Source organism: Neoarius graeffei, chromosome 28 (assembly GCF_027579695.1).
Source record: "Neoarius graeffei isolate fNeoGra1 chromosome 28, fNeoGra1.pri, whole genome shotgun sequence".
NCBI lineage: Eukaryota > Metazoa > Chordata > Actinopteri > Siluriformes > Ariidae > Neoarius > Neoarius graeffei.
In genome coordinates, this window is record NC_083596.1 from 24,021,892 (window position 1) to 24,038,580 (window position 16,689).

Sequence of the window (16,689 nt, forward strand, 5' to 3'; positions counted from 1 at the left end):
ACAATTTACATTTTACTGAAAGTAGGGTTGGAGAATAGGACACAGAGACTCTGCAGCCTGTGATTGATTGATTGATTGATTGATTGCCTCCACCAACTTTGTTGGAGGAGGTTATGTTTTTGCTTCTGTCTGTTTGTTTGTTTGTCTGTTCCCAAAGTAGTGAATGGATTTTGATGAAATTTTAAGGAAAGGTGGGCCATGGGCCAAGGAACAATTGATTACATTTTGATGCAAATCCAGATATGTATGTAAACATAGTACACATCTGGATATTCTCAAATGTGGCTTGGCGGAGGTATGCGCTCTCCTGATTGCCCTTCTAATTTATTTATTCATTCAACTGTCACAGTAATGTAAAACAAGTTGACCTATAAATAATGTAAACTTAAAGCTAATGTTTGATGTTACTATCAATGTTCAGGAATAAAAGCTTTGTGGCTCAAATAAATAGCCAGAATATTATTGCACACTTCTGAATATCCATCCATCCATTACCTGTAGCCACATATCCTGTTCTACAGGGTCGCAGGCAAGCTGGAGCCTATCCCAGCTGACTATGGGCGAGAGGCGGGGTACACCCTGGACAAGTCGCCAGGTCATCGCAGGGCGAACACACAGACACAGACAACCATTCACACTCACATTCATACCTACGGTCAATTTAGAGTCACCAGTTAACCTAACCTACATGTCTTTGGACTGTGGGGAAAACCGGAGCACCCGGAGGCAACCCACGCAGACACGGGGAGAACGTACAAACTCCACACAGAAAGGCCCTCATCGGCTGCTGGGCTCGAACCCAGGACCTTCTTGCTGTGAGGCAACAGTGCTAACCACTACACCACTGTGTTGCCCCCCGCTTCTGAATAATGACCCTGATATTTTTGAGTAGATGGATTATTTATGTTCAGGGTGTTGTTGGGTGTGTGTGTGTTGGGGGGGGGGGGGGGGGGGGGTGGGACGATTCTAAGGGCCCATCATTGACAGAGGGCCCTCAGAGGACAATATTAATATTATTACCATGTATAATTTAATTTAATAAAAATATTTTTAATAATTTTGTCTCTTCAAATGAGCAAATACAATGGCCTCCTGGTTTGCGTTTCCATTTTCTGCAAAATTATTAGAATAGATAGTCTTTATATTTCATCCCTCTCCCTATTCATTACATGGCAGAGCCAGAGCGTGACACCATGTTAGGGTTGATGCTTTCCAATCCACCACTAACGTTAGCTGCACACAGTACAAGCAGAATTGATGGTGAACCATCAGTAGATTGATACCATCATGAAGAAGTCGGGTTACCAGAAACATAAAGAGAGGCAGCAGAAAGCTGAGAGAGAGAAAAAGGGTCGACAGTTAGTCACCCAGTTTTTTTTCCAAAGAACGGCAGCCTATACATTTATTCACTGATGTTCCTTTGGTGGCTATTAACCTAACATACTAACATTAATGCTACAGAAGATTATTATTAGAAGCTACAGATGAAACAGAAGGAGGTGAGCAGTATTTTGTTGATAATGTATTGACAGAGCAATCTGTGAATAAATGGCTTTGGGGTTAAGTGTCTGTGAAGATTCTCAGTCATCCAGGTCATAGTAAACTGTGGGTGGTAAAAGAGAGCAACTGGACTTGCTTGAAGATTCTTGAAGACGGCTTTCTTCAAGAGCAGAAAAAGGAACATAACGGACAAGGAGGACAACAGGAACAAACGCAAGAACATTGTCATTCCCTATATTTCTGGTCTATCTGAGAAACTCAGGAGGATCTTCTACAAACACAACATTCCGGTACATTTCAGACCCAGTAACACCCTGAAGCAGAAACTGGTCCACCCTAAGGACAGAATAGCCAGACTCAAACAGGACAACGTAGTGTATGCAATTCAGTGCAGTGAGGAATGCACGGATTTGTATATTGGGGAAACAAAACAACCGCTTCACAGGTGCATGGCTCAACACAGGAGAGCCAGTTCCTCAGGCCAGGACTCTGCTGTCTATCTTCATCTTAACAACAAAGGACACTCATTTCAGGATTGCAACGTATGCATTTTAGCCAGAGAGGATCGTTGGTATGAGCGAGGAGTTAAAGAAGCCATTTTTGTCAACCTGGAATGGCCATCACTGAACAGAGGTGGGGGTCTAAGACATCATTTATCAGCCACCTACAATGCAGTCCTTGGCACACTTCCCAGACAACTGAATGCACACCAGCTGTTTTCAGTGACTCACAGGAGGACAGAGAGAACCAACAATCCATTGATCACCCCAACGACTCTCTAGGCCGTTCACACCCAGCCCCCATTGACCTACACTAACAGGATGACTCAACGACACCTTAGGATTGCTTTTCATCCATGAGAGGATAAATACCTGATACTCCCTATTAGACAGAACTGAAGAAGCCTTTCGGATGAGAGGTGAAACATCTTCAAGAATCTTCAAGCAAGTCCAGTTGCTCTCTTTTACCACCCACACTTTGGGGTTAAGGCTCATACAGACCGATTTTTAGTATTTTTGCTGCAATAACCATGTGAGCAGCTAGCAAAGACATGCAGGTTAGGTTAATTGGTGGTTCTAAATTGACCGTAGTTGTGAATGTGAGTGTGAATGGTTGTGTGATCTGGAGACTTGTCCAGGGTTTACCCCGCCTCTCACCCATAGTCAGCTGGGATAGGCTCCAGCTTGCCTGCAGCCCTGTAGGACAGGATAAGCCAGCCTTTCTCAACCGGGGTGCCATCAAAAAATAATATATTCTAACATTGAAATAAATAAAATTAATTAAAATTCCAAAAAACGATAGTTACACGAATGCAGATCATCGCCGCCTCATGCATCATCAAAATTTGTCTCACGGCCCCCTTTCCCATGTCACAACATCACTCCTGGGGTCAGCGTATGGTCAGCGTGACTGTGTATATTTTATATGGGGGTGCCTTGAGAATTTGCATACTTCTGAAGGGTGCCGTGACTGAAAAAAGGTTGAGAAACGCTGGGATAAGCGGCTATAGATAATGGATGGATGGATGGATGGATGGATGTACAGCTTGGACTTCAAAACAACCCATGCACATAAACTTGAAATATGTCCACTTTTCAAATTTGTAAACTTTAGATTCTTCTTATTTTTTATTCCATTTATATAACTACTTTTTGGGGCGGCACGGTGGTGTAGTGGTTAGCGCTGTCGCCTCACAGCAAGAAGGTCCTGGGTTCGAGCCCCGGGGCCGGCGAGGGCCTTTCTGTGTGGAGTTTGCATGTTCTCCCCGTGTCCGCGTGGGTTTCCTCCGGGTGCTCCGGTTTCCCCCACAGTCCAAAGACATGCAGGTTAGGTTAACTGGTGACTCTAAATTGACCGTAGGTGTGAATGTGGGTGTGAATGGTTGTCTGTGTCTATGTGTCAGCCCTGTGATGACCTGGCGACTTGTCCAGGGTGTACCCCGCCTTTCGCCCGTAGTCAGCTGGGATAGGCTCCAGCTTGCCTGCGACCCTGTAGAAGGATAAAGCGGCTAGAGATAATGAGATGAGATAACTACTTTTTGTCCTTTTTTTCATTCATCTATCTTAGCTGTTCAAGCACCAATCACCAAAGCAAATTACTTGGATGTGAGAACGGACTTGGCGGCGTAGTTACCGTTGCTATGGGGTCACGTGACGGTGCAAAGCCATAAAAATTCGATTCTGATTCCGATTCTGGAAAACTCTTGAGAGCAGTACACTCTCTAGCCCAGTAGGTGGCAGTAATAAACCATAACCTTGGCTGTCTTCTGTCACAGTTAGTAAACATAGTGAAAGTTGTTTCCTAAAACATTTACAGTCAGGAGCAGTTTCATAAAAATACACAGTGAAATATTTCATCATGCCCGCGGGTAAAAATATCAGGAGAAGGAAAGAGGACTCTTCTGATGAAGAGGAATCTGATGAAGTAACTGCTGAACTCAGGTTGATCATCTGTCCACTGTATTAGTTACTGCTAATCAGTTATTTTTTCTAAATAAACCAATTTGTTTGGAAACTACTTCAAAACTCTTTTTCTGAGACTGGCCCGTTATGAAGACAGTGTGTTGTAATTTTAAGTTTTAAATTACTGTGTCCACAGGACTAAACTTGATGAAGCAAAGGAGCTGCAGAGTTTACGGAAGAGACAGAGCGGTGTGAGGTGAGGCTTATCTAATGTAGCTTTATACCCTAATGGAGAATATTCTCGATTCTGATTGGTCAGTAGGTGTTGATTAAGCAGCTCTGACAGTAGATCCGGCTGCAAGGCAAATCACAGCTTTATATTACTGCGCGCCTTCTGAGGCCTTCCAGTTTCTATACTACAACCCCGATTCCAAAAAAGTTGGGACAAAGTACAAATTGTAATAAATAAAAACTGAATGCAATGATGTGGAAGTTTTAAAATTCCATATTTTATTCAGAATAGAACATAGATGACATATCAAATGTTTAAACTGAGAAAATGTATCATTTAAAGAGAAAAATTAGGTGATTTTAAATTTCATGACAACAACACATCTCAAAAATGTTGGGACAAGGCCATGTTTACCACTGTGAGACATCCCCTTTTCTCTTTACAACAGTCTGTAAACGTCTGGGGACTGAGGAGACAAGTTGCTCAAGTTTAGGGATAGGAATGTTAACCCATTCTTGTCTAACATAGGATTCTAGTTGCTCAACTGTCTTAGATCTTTTTTGTCGTATCTTCCGTTTTATGATGCGCCAAATGTTTTCTATGGGTGAAAAATCTGGACTGCAGGCTGGCCAGTTCAGTACCCGGACCCTTCTTCTACGCAGCCATGATGCTGTAATTGATGCAGTATGTGGTTTGGCATTGTCATGTTGGAAAATGCAAGGTCTTCCCTGAAAGAGACGTCGTCTGGATGGGAGCATATGTTGCTCTAGAACCTGGATATACCTTTCAGCATTGATGGTGTCTTTCCAGATGTGTAAGCTGCCCATGCCACACGCACTAATGCAACCCCATACCATCAGAGATGCAGGCTTCTGAACTGAGCGCTGATAACAACTTGGGTCGTCCTTCTCTTCTTTAGTCTGAATGACACGGCGTCCCTGATTTCCATAAAGAACTTCAAATTTTGATTCGTCTGACCACAGAACAGTTTTCCACTTTGCCACAGTCCATTTTAAATGAGCCTTGGCCCAGAGAAGACGTCTGCACTTCTGGATCATGTTTAGATACGGCTTCTTCTTTGAACTATAGAGTTTTAGCTGGCAATGGCGGATGGCACGGTGAATTGTGTTCACAGATAATGTTCTCTGGAAATATTCCTGAGCCCATTTTGTGATTTCCAATACAGAAGCATGCCTGTATGTGATGCAGTGCCATCTAAGGGCCCGAAGATCACGGGCACCCAGTATGGTTTTCCGGCCTTGACCCTTATGCACAGAGATTCTTCCAGATTCTCTGAATCTTTTGATGATATTATGCACTGTAGATGATGATGTGTTCAAACCCTTTGCAATTTTACACTGTCGAACTCCTTTCTGATATTGCTCCACTATTTGTCGGCGCAGAATTAGGGGGATTGGTGATCCTCTTCCCATCTTTACTTCTGGGAGCCGCTGCCACTCCAAGATGCTCTTTTTATACCCAGTCATGTTAATGACCTATTGCCACTTGACCTATTGAGTTGCAATTTGGTCCTCCAGCTGTTCCTTTTTTGTACCTTTAACTTTTCCAGCCTCTTATTGCCCCGTCCCAACTTTTTTGAGATGTGTTGCTGTCATGAAATTTCAAATCAGCCAATATTTGGCATGAAATTTCAAAATGTCTCACTTTCGACATTTGATATGTTGTCTATGTTCTATTGTGAATACAATATCAGTTTTTGAGATTTGTAAATTATTGCATTCCATTTTTATTTACAATTTGTACTTTGTCCCAACTTTTTTGGAATCAGGGTTGTACATAGGTACTTACCAACTTTTCAAAATTCTCATGGGGGAGAAAAGTGTATGAACGACATTTTCAGTCGGACGAGGCTATGATGTGCAGTTGAAACGATAAAAACAGTGGATCCCAATTAATTGCAAACCATTTCAGATTTATACAATTAAAGAGTTTTTGAATTGCTGATATTGTTCTATCAGTTACTCTCGGTTATGGGATTCATGTATCAGGCATGAGAGAGCTCAGAGTGAAACATCTGAAATAATACTCTTGTCTTGAATTTTAATCTAATAACAATGAAAGGGAAGTCTTAAATCAGATTTTGAGCTGAAAAATCTCATGCCTGAATATTGTATACATACACAGAAAATAACACAAGCGATGCTTTAGAAGAATGTTTATCGTTTCTTAAAATAGTCAAAGTGAATGAAAGTATTATTGGATTGCATCAAATGTGTTTTCCTTCTGTAAGCTCATGTAAAAATACAGAGAACTATAATATCATATAGAAATTAAATTTTAATAAGATTTAACCAAAATAATAACAACTCAATTAAATAGTAAATACTGCACTTTCTTAGTACTACTAAAATGCATCTCTCCCACTAAACACTTTCCAACAGAATTTTTAAAAAGCACTAGAAATCCGATCAAAATCCTGTCGGAATGCATCAAAGGAATTTGCTCATTTGCAAACTTTGACTGAAAGTTTTCAAACAAAATTTAAAAATGGCACTATAAATACTACCATACTATCAAAATATACTCCACAAAGAAATTCACTCGAATGCAAAATTTTAGTCCGACCAAAATACACTTAATCTTTCACTTAAAACCTCAAAACTCTATCAAAATCAATCACTTTCCAGATAATTCACTTGTAAACTTTCACTTAAAACTTTCAAACATAAATTCAAAATAGCACTAATGGCCCTTTTCCACTACCCTTTTTCAGCTCACTTCAGCTCGACACGGCTCGCGTTTCGACTACCTCAGAGCAGCACGACTCAGCTCGCTTCAGCCCTACTCAGCACCCAAAACTTGCACGGTTTTGGAGTGGGGCTGAAGCGAGCCAAACCGAGCCGAGTGGGGCTAGGGGCGTGAGGAGACACTCCCCTGTGCACTGATTGGTGAGGAGGAGTGTCCTCACATGCCCACACACGCCCCGCGAGCACGCTGGGATCTGTAAACACCGTAAACCCGGAAAAAGAATAATTACGAATTACGAGAATTTCTGAAGCCTTATGCGCCTCGCCTCATCTATACGCTCTTGCCAGTATCTGTTGGCGTTGTCGGTGACAACAAGCCACAGCACCAAGACCAGCAACACTAACGACTCCATGTCCTCCATGTTTATTGTTTACTATCCGGGTCGTGAGACGACCGCTTAAAAGGTCACTGATGTCACTGTTTGCGCCGCCTAACGACATCACGTGACATCCACCCACTTTCGCTAACTCCACCCAATGTGTCCACCCACTTCCAGCCAGCACGGTTCAGCGCGGTTGTAGTCGAAATGCAACTCCAACAGCCCCGCTCAGCTCGACTCAGCTCAACTCAGCACCGCACGGCTCAGCCCAACTCAGCCGCGTTGGTAATGGAAAAGGGGCATAAGACACGACCACACTATTCAAATACACTCACCAAACAAATTCTCTGTCATGCAAAATTTCCCTCAACACTTTAGAAGTTGTACAGTTTGTTTCTGAAATGGTATGGAAGACTAGTTTAATTTCACACTCAAATGTCCATTATATTCTGATTTAAGGTATCTTTACCTTAAAATGTGTAACTGGCTGGTCGAACATTTGCTTATCCATGGAAATTCATTCTCTCATGCAACCTGGTATTTGCATTCATATTTTTGCCGTTTGGTATTGGGCTTAGTGGCCATGATGAATGACTGCTTGTAAAAAATGTCGGACAGCCTGGGTGAATCCTACATTACGGAAGTGACTGTCGTTCTGTTCGTTGATTGGTTAAAAATCAGTTGACGTCAGCAGTGTTTCTCATACGATTCTGATTGGACATAATCGGGAGTATTTTTAACTTGGCGGTAGGGATTTCCCAAAACCGGGAGATTATCCAGTTTTTAAACAAATACGATCGGGAGGCGGGAGACGGAGGCTAAAATCGGGAGCCTACCGCCGAAATCGGGAGGGTTGGCAAGTATGATAGTATCAGTTTATTCACAGGGACTAGTGCAGCGGAAGATTTACACAATCTAAGGTTAATAAACGGATTAAAAAAGTCTAATCATTGATGGTTGTGTAAAGAGACCTTTCACATTCTGAACCTGATACAGATTTAGACTTGTGTTTATCTTGCATCAATGAGGTGAATGTTTTCAGTGCTCTTGAATGGAAACCTCTGCCCTAAAACACATTATATTATAGTATAATATTATTATACATACAGGACATTTTTTCGATGGAATAAAAACATATATTCTATTCCCTTCTAGCGGGTTTAATTCATTTGGTTTGATAGCATGCAATATTGTTAGCATATCACTTATCCTACATGTATTACATCACTCTACCCAATGGAGAATGAGCGTTGAATATGCTTTACAATATTGCATGGTTGTCAAGATAACATGACGTCAGATGTCAGAGCTGATGTGAATATTCGATTAGTTTTCTGCTGTGCATGTGCTGAAGCATTTCTTTGTTCGCCGGGAAAGAGAAAGATGCGTTGAACACCCGAAAGGCTACCAAAAATTCATTAGATATTCTTCATGCATGTTTACAAGAGAAAAACTTGTTGGTATAATGGACATCGAAAAACTGGAAAAGCGAATGTGAATAATAATAATAATAATGGTAGGCATTGAGTAGTATATCAGCTATATTCCATATAGCTGATATATGAAATATCTAATGGGGCAGCATGGTGGTGTAGTACAGTAGTTTGCACTGTCGCCTCACAGCAAGAAGGTCCTGGGTTCAAGCCCAGTGGCCGACAGGGGTCTTTCTGTGTGGAGTTTGCATGTTCTCCCCGTGTCTGCGTGGGTTTCCTCCGGGTGCTTCAGTCTCCCCCACAGTCCAGAGACATGCAGGTTAGGCTAATTGGTGGCTCTAAATTGGCCGTAGGTGTGAATGAGTGTGAATGGTTGTTATGTGTCAGTCCTGCGATGACCTGGCGACTTGTCCAGGGTGTACCCCGCCTCTCGCCCATAGTCAGCTGGGATAGGCTCCAGCTTGCCTGCAACCTTGTAGAACAAGATAAGCAGCTACAGATAATGGATGGATGATGGATGGAATAATAATAATAATATTGGTAGGCATTGAGTGGTATATCAGATATATTCCATTCAGCTAGCATGACATTGAACGAGTCGAAGACAAGTTTTCCGATATTTCACTCCGATGAAGTCACTCCCAGTGTTTTCCCGCTGACTGGACGCGCATTGTCAAAATGAAAATTCTTTTGATTAATTTGCATATTTTTTGTGGATGTGTCCATATAATAAAAAGAACATTACATGGTGGCATGAAGATATGTTTATCTTCTCATTTTTTGGGGAAAAAATGATATATTTCACCACTCAAAGATAAACTTCATATCTTTGTGCAACTATGTATATGTGTGTGTATATATGTGATGTGTGTAGCGATTCTGGTTTGTGGGTTAGTGCTCTATTCTCATTATTCCAGTGAGACGTTATGTCATGGGGCAGTTTACCTACATGTACTTTAACACTATTGAGACCTCTCCTGGAAGATATTTGCTTTTTGTCAATATTCCTTTTTAACCCCCGATGGCTGAAAGGCCCGAAGGGGGGATGTTGTGGAGATATCCGTCCGTCCCGGGAACGGTACTCACCTTCTGAAATCAACTCCTCTCACAATTTTTGGAGGAATTTCACAAAACTTGTCAGGATTCTTTGTTATATGTTGGTAATATGCATATTGCAATTTTGTTCAATTCAGTCGCATTTTACCAGAGTTATGGCCTAGTTGCCAGCAGGGGATATTGTGCTCGCAGAGCACTCTTTTTTTTTTTCTTTTTTACATTAAAATGTTCTAATTAGGTTGTACATCTCATTTCAAAGTTTGTTTAATCCACAGTATCTATGGAACTGTGAGGATAATTGAAGTAAATAGTGGGTTTTTTTTTTTCATTTTACTGTAGTGAACCTTAAGCTGGGTGAGGTAATGTCATCAGTAGTTCAGAATTCACCATGTAAATTCTTATTGCCAACATTTTAATGTGTCCTAAGAGTAAAAACCAAATATTGAGAGAGAATACTGAGTCCTATTTCTCCTCATGTGTGATATAATACGATTAACAGCAGCCTTCCATCTTTCTTTGAATAACATCGGGGCCCTGATTCATGATAACTTTCAGAACCTTGAATAATCCTAACTTGTTTTGTTCATTTGGTCAGTTGAAGCATCTGTGAGGTGGGTCTTCACGCAGAGGTGTGGCGTTTGTGTCGGGAATCAAAATGTCGGACAGCAAAGGACACACGTTTTGCGATGTCACGTGAAAACAAAGGATGGGGGGAATGTAATTGATCTCAAACGTAAATGATAACAGTCCAGCTGTGCTGTTAGCTCCTAAAACAAAACAAAAGAGCAAGTGCTTGTTTTCTCACTCCTCATTTTCCAGCAGAGTTCATAGTCCTATTAACGAGGAATCCGGTGCAGAAGTTGTGGAGACGGCACTTTTTTCTGTTGTAGGATGTGAGATGTTTTCCCACAGCTCTTAATTTAACTATTAATGTCAACGAGGGTAAAAACTTGAGTTAATAAGCATAAGTGCTGACTTTTATCATAATTCTTGATTGTATTGTAGCAGGCATTCATAGGAAAAATGACTTAAATGAATGTGGAAGTCAGTTTCCGTCTGTCATTTGTCTTACATATTGTACAATAACAGTAGCATAAGGCAAAACTTAAAGATTTTCTCCACTTTTTTTTTTCCCTCCCCAGTTTAGCATCGTTACTTGTGGGAGAGAAGCTGCCATTGGAAGCAGAGCTAGAGGTATGCTTATTTTATGACTGAAGATGTTACGTGTTTAATTAATATGCTGACAGTGAGTTCTGTGGATTTTTCCTCCCTGTATTTCAGGATGATCCATTTAAGCTCAAGACAGGAGGCATTATAGACATGAAGAACCTGAAAGACAGAACCGCAGATAAGTAAGTGCCCCAGCGACTATATTGTTTGGTCCGTAGGTTCTTTTACAGTGGGTGAGTGTATTTAACAAATTCTGCTTTTTTTTTTCTTCCCTTCAACTCCAGTGCAGAGGATGATCTGTGCCTGGGAACTGCTTTCTCTGCTGAGACAAACAGAAGAACTGGAGATGCAGACATGTATGTATCCAAAATTATATAGGGAGATTAATATTAATGGCTTAAATTGAGGGTTTAAAGATGGGTTAAATGGACAGTAGAGCTGCATTAATAAAAAAAATTATTTATTAAGGAAAAAGAAGGGGGAAATGAAAAGTGAAATATACTTTTTTTTCTTGTATTATCATAATCTGTTTTTCCTCCTTTCAGGATGAAGTACATTGAAACTGAGCTGAAAAAGAAGAAGGGATTATTGGAGGCAGAGGAGCAGAAGGTGAAGATGAAGAATGCTGAGGATCTCCTGTATGAGCTGCCTGAGAACATCCGCGTCAATTCTGCCGAAAAGACAGAAGAAATGTTGTCCAATCAGATGCTTAGCGGCATCCCAGAAGTGGATCTGGGAATCGAGTAAGTACAAACGCAGTTTCTTCTGCCATGTTGAATTACAGCCTGAGTAATAATCAGGAATATTCACAGCTGCTGAATGGGAAGATCCTGAGCTGAGGTGTATAAATTGAAGCAATTTTGACCCACTCTGGGTTTAGCAAGTGTAGCTGGCTTCATTTAATCAGATCTCCACAAGCTGGGTTAATTGAGGTCCTGATAATAGGGATAAGACGCCAGCAAGAGAACTGTCTGCTCGTGTTCCTGTAAAACTGGGTGGATCTCATGAACTGAAAGTCACTGGGAAATGAAGAGGCTGACAGAACGTCTTGTTGGAGTGGTGTGATCATTTCTCTTAAAGGGATCCTCCAGCTGATTTATTCTCATACTTATTTTAAGTAAAAATAGTCACAGATTTCAAAAATCAACATTTCATTTTTGGAGACCAAATAGTGTTCGAGAAAAATGAATTTTCTTTAAAATGCCAGATGGGCTTGACGTATGTGATGACCTCAGGTAGTGGTCACTTGTAGCAACTCAGCTGTTTATATTCTCTGCTTACATCGTAGTTTTGCTAGTTTTACAAGTACTTTACCAAATTTATCAGTTTTTAAATAAGTATGCCTTGTTGTGTAGCATATAACTGCCACGGTGATGCTAAAAAGAGAGCACAAGCTGGAACTAGACTGCATTTCCACAGAGAAAATGCAGTGTGCTTGATCAGCTGTGGCAGAGGGTCACCGACAGAAACTGGATCAGACATGAGACTTCACACTGCAAAGTCTTTTTTTTTTTTAATATGATCTACATGGTACTGGCTCTGGGTAGATTAACAGAGAGAGAGAGTGTGTGTGTGTCTGTACCTGTGCACTTTAAAATCTTGGTTTAAAGTGTCTGAACTTGCAGCGTGACATGACACTTCATGCTCTAAATTTTTTTTACATGATCTACAGCTGGTGCTGGGTAGATTCACAGAGTGAAACAGAATGGAGTTTCGGGAGAGAAACTTGGTGTCATGCCACGCTTGCGTGCCTTGCGCTCTAATCTGTTTTAAATCATGCCTCACACTCTTAATTTACCCAGCACCATGTCGATCATAAAAAAACAGATTTGAGCAAGAAGTGTCGTGTCACATGTTGAGCCATTTTAAACTGAAATTTTAGGCGGCACGGTGGTGTAGTGGTTAGCGCTGTCGCCTCACAGCAAGAAGGTCCAGGTTCGAGCCCCGTGGTCGGCGAGGGCCTTTCTGTGTGGAGTTTGCATGTTCTCCCTGTGGGTTTCCTCCGGGTGCTCCGGTTTCCCCCACAGTCCAAAGACATGCAGGTTAGGTTAACTGGTGACTCTAAATTGACTGTAGGTGTGAATGTGAGTGTGAATGGTTGTCTGTGTCTATGTGTCAGCCCTGTGATGACCTGGCGACTTGTCCAGGGTGTACCCCGCCTTTCGCCCGTAGTCAGCTGGGATAGGCTCCAGCTTGCCTGCGACCCTAGAACAGGATAAAGCGGCTAGAGATAATGAGATGAGATGAGATTTTAGAGTGCGCAGGCACACACACGGACGCGCACACACACACACACACACTCTCTCTCTCTCTCTCTGTTAATCTACCCAGAACCAGCACCATGTAGATCATGTTAAAAAAAAAAGATTTCAGCATGAGGTCTCATGTCTGATTCAGTATCTGTCGGTGATCCTCTGCCACAGCTGAGCAAGCACACTTTGCATTTTCTCTGCAGAAATGCAGTTTAGTTCCAGCTTGTGCTTTCTTTTTAGCATCATTATGGCCTTTATATGCTACACAATGAGGCATACTTATCTAAAAATGGAAATTTGGTAAAATACTTGTAAAACTAGCAAAACTCCGATGTAAAGAGAGAATATAAACAGCCAAGTTACTCCAAGTGACCGCTACCTGACATCATCGCATACATCAAGCCTATCTGGCATTTTAAAGAAAATTAATTTTTCTCAAACACTATTTGGTCTTTGAAATCTGCAACCACTTTTACTTAAAATAAGTTTTAGAATAAATTTGCTGGAGGATCCCTTTAACAGCACATTGAGAAACGTGTGGGTTTTGTTGTGGTGTTTTTTTTGCTTTACTTAATCTGTTTACTGTTAGATGTGGAGCATCTGCTGTAGTCCCTGTAAATTAGTTATAATATAAACCTGTGATTTCCTGCACTAATTTTTATAGGCGTGTGTATGCATCCGAAAGGCTCTTGTTTGTGTCCTGTGCAGTGCAAAGATAAAGAACATAATCAGTACAGAGGAGGCCAAAGCAAAGCTGATTGCCGAGCAGAGGAATAAGAAGAAACATAGCGGTACCTCATTTGTTCCCACCAACATTGCTGTGAACTACGTCCAGCATAATCGCTGTGAGTATTATTATCCATCGTTTAGGACCACTAGCTCTTACATACACTCTCCCTACTTTTGCGTATCTGTTAAAATGTCTATTTTAGCATTAAGAACATGAACACTGAGCATTCTGTTGTGTGTCATCTGAATATATAAGATGGTTCAACAATTGACTGTTACTCACTTTTCAGTCTACCATGAAGATGTGAACGCACCTCACAGACGCCACCGAGAAGAACCTAAAGCACGACCACTGCGTGTTGGAGACACTGAGAAACCAGCACCGGAAAGTAAGTGTAAAACATTGCAGTCACACATGAAAGCCATTCAGAATCAAATCACTGTTTGTCCTCTTATGCATATATGAATTATTGTTTATCATGAGTAGGTGATAATCGAATTGGGCACCCAGGTTTATACACAACCTGGTAATGAAGACTTTTTATTTATTAAGCCATTCTGAGGAGAGAGAGAGAGAGAGATACAAACAAAACTAACAGACATGTGTCAGTGCTTCTTTATCAGTGATACAGTGTTCTATACAATGTTTAATTTTAATGTAGGTGGAACATGACAATTTAACATGGAAATGTGTAACAACAAATAAAAGTCTCTAAGTTAAAAAGGGTAAATGCAAAAATAGTAACTGCAATAATTATACTGTAACCTTAACTTTATTGGAAATCTGAACAAATAAAAAGGAAAAAGATAAATATTTAAGGGTTATTATTAAGTTCCAGGAGTCCAACAGACAGGTGAGTTAGAGAGAGGTGTGTGTGTGTGTAAGAGAGACCCCATTACACTTGAGCTGACGAGTGAATAGAGTGACTTTAAACAGAGCTGCGCTTAGTGCAATAGTGTAAGTCCAGAATAAAAGCAGCATAATATAATAAATACACAGGACAGTATGGAAAAGAACACGGTGTACAGAGTGAACCAGAGGGTAAAAAAACTGAGGCTCTTTGCTATTTTTCAACTCATGGAAAATTAATCCAAAACTATTCATCACCAAAGACGAGGTCCTGTTCACATAATGAAGTGTACACATTTTGGTACTAATTTTGCTAGCTTTTATTCATTTGATATTTAACAGTATCTTACATTTAATGGGTTCTGGTCTCCCCCCCAGAATCACCAGCCAACTACCACAAGAGACCAAACAATGAGAAGGCCACAGATGACTATCATTATGAGAAATTCAAGAAGAGGATCCGAAGATACTGATCCCTCATGACCTTTTCAAAAACTCAGCCAGTATTTATTTAGCTAGCCATCCATCTGTTTGTACTGTCAATTGTAATACAGAACTTGGTAAAACATCTTTCTCATCATATGTACCAAATGTCTGGAATGAACTCCAAAACACTTTAAATCTAGAATCACTTCCATCTTTCAATACTTTTAAAAACCTTTTAATATCAACTCTGACTGAACAGTGTAATTATTTTTAACTACGTGCCCTTTAAGTTGTGTGTCTGCATTAGCTTTTTATTTGTCATATTAAGTGTAATGTCTTGTTTGTGTTTTAGTATGTATAGTATGGGATTTGTGGTGTAGTATGTAACTTTGTCTTGTTTTTTATGTATTTTGAAACTTTTTGCCGCCAGTCTTGGCCAGGACTCCCTGGGAGAAGAGTTATTGTAACTCAATGGGACTTTTCCTGGTTAAATAAAGGTTAAATTACATTTTAAAAATACTGATTAACCAATAACCAGTAATAAAATTTGTGCACTTGTGATCATACAATGTTAATGCCTGGCAATGAAAGAACATGAACTTATAAACAGTGACTTAGGCCAGTTTTCAAGATGTACACTCGTTAAACTTGGGTATACATACACACTGACAGATGTAATACAGATTACAAATTAGACATAAAACAAAAAAAATAAAAAGGGAGCTTTTGTGAATATTATTATTACATAATAATTACATAAAGGAAGTTTTGCTTACAATGGAGGTAGAAAGGACGTGGGTTTGTATGGTGTTATCTACACTAATGTACAACACTCACAAACTATGCAGGTGACAAATATATAGATATATGAAGTGGATTATAAAGTGACGGAGGGGAACTGAATTGATTCCAGCAATTCAAGAAGAGGGTTCCATATCCTGTAAAAAATTTGTGGTGGAGCCATGCAGCATAGAGCTCATCTTCTCTAGCTTAGAATAGGGCAAAAGGTCTCATCCAGTGAAAGACTGGTGGTAGAGTGGAAGATTTCCATCTCCGTAAGACTAATCTAGCTAATAGTGGTGAATGCTATGAAGTCAGCCTTATATTTAGGTATCAGTAGGGTGGAGGGTAGCACTCCAAACAAAATAGTTACTGGAATGGGATCGAAAGGTACATTTAATATAGTAGATAGGATGTTGAAGACGTCAGTCCAGTAGTTATGAAGAGAGGGGCAAGACAAGAATGTATTAAAGAGGCTGGGACTTGCTGGCATCGGCCACAGAGGGGGCTTATGTGTGGGTATATCTTAGAGAGCTTCTCCTTTCTCCAGTGCATATGGTGGAGAATCTTAAACTGTAGGAGGCCAGAACGAGGAGGAATGTACTCGATACAAGATTTTCTCCCAAATGTCATCAAGCACCTCTCCAAGATCCCGTTCCCAGAGGTTCTTAACGGAAGATAAGATATGGTTTTATTCAAAGCAAGTTCTACTATACACCCATCTATCCATAATCTGTAGTCGATTATCCTGTACAAGGTTGCAGGCAAGCT

General features: G+C 40.6%; 1 pseudogene; it reads left to right on the top strand.

The window, feature by feature from the left end:
* Nucleotides 1-3,831: 3,831 nt before the first annotated feature.
* LOC132875439 (splicing factor C9orf78-like) lies at nt 3,832-15,185 on the top strand (annotated as a pseudogene).
* Nucleotides 15,186-16,689: the final 1,504 nt, after the last annotated feature.